Source organism: Ornithodoros turicata, chromosome 1 (genome assembly GCF_037126465.1).
Source record: "Ornithodoros turicata isolate Travis chromosome 1, ASM3712646v1, whole genome shotgun sequence".
NCBI lineage: Eukaryota > Metazoa > Arthropoda > Arachnida > Ixodida > Argasidae > Ornithodoros > Ornithodoros turicata.
In genome coordinates, this window is record NC_088201.1 from 140,947,461 (window position 1) to 140,948,669 (window position 1,209).

The following is a 1,209-nucleotide window of genomic DNA, read 5'->3' on the forward strand; positions in this document are numbered from 1 at the left end:
GACACGGTTTGCTCCAGGGTCATGTTGCATACATCAAACGGACACTTACACTTTGTACAGGGCGAAGCAGCAGGAATAGGCCTCGAAGCCTGATGGATACTCAAAAAGTGAATGCACGAAGTATGCTGGAACGAAAGACACAAAAACAGAACGCTCCTCACGTGCATTTGTTTTCAGCCAGTAGCAGACGACATTCGAGAGGGCGCCACATCTCAGGAAAATGGTCCATTGCCATTGCATTACGAGTGGGATTATGTGCTATACTGAGTAAAATGATCAAGGGGGGCACATTTCCGCAAATCAAACGTTAGGTTGCCTCGGGAAATTTCGGAGTTCAATTCGAGAAATTAACTTTCCGTCAATTGAAATGAAATAAAAATGTTACCAATACACGGTAAAAGTTGTTGGCAGAAAAAAATCCCTTGACCGCATGCCTCTCCGGGGTCTACGTCTTTTACTATGAATTTCTATCATGGTTGGTGGACCACCCTGTATGAGAAGCAAACGCAAAAACATCAGCAATGCACTCTATTTTTGTATTATTTATGCACTCCCCGTTGGGGGAGTGGGCCAATCCTGGAGGTAGTGCAATACCAGGTTAACACGTGGCAGAGTCGAAGCAAGCTCCAAGCACTCCATCGCATTCCAAAAAGAAGTTTAATATCTTGAGACCAAATAGAACTCGTATCAGATATTAAGCCGATACTGTTCAGAAAATTTTATTGACAAAGCTACAATGTACATGTCACTGTTAAACCCAAGGAAACAAAAGCGAACAATAAAACCAAAGATCACTTTAGTCACATATTTACAATATCAACAGGTGCAACAACTTGAAGTTAAAGCGTCTAGAGCATCCTACATCACAGCATCTAGTACGCTAATAATCCACACACAAGAGTCATCTTATCATCAAAGTCATCATGGCAGGGAAGGAACCGACCTGACAACCTTGCAGTAGCATGACTCATGCAGCTGGAACACCAGCTTGTTATCTCTCACCTGTACAAGTGGGGCCCACTCCCACTGTTGCACAGAGCTGTTCCGTTCTGCAGCCCAAAAAAGGCGATTTAGGTGCTCTTTGAAGGATTGCATGGCAGTGTTCACTATGAACCTAGTAGATGCCCACCGGCGATTGTGTGCAACGTCACAGCAGCGCACTTTCCACAACACCTGCTCAGTCAGGGCGGTTATGAGGATTCGTAGTCT

General features: G+C 44.5%; 1 pseudogene; it reads right to left on the bottom strand.

The window, feature by feature from the left end:
* Positions 1-560: 560 nt before the first annotated feature.
* Positions 561-733, bottom strand: LOC135380142 (U2 spliceosomal RNA; annotated as a pseudogene).
* Between the last annotated feature and the right edge of the window lie 476 nt (positions 734-1,209).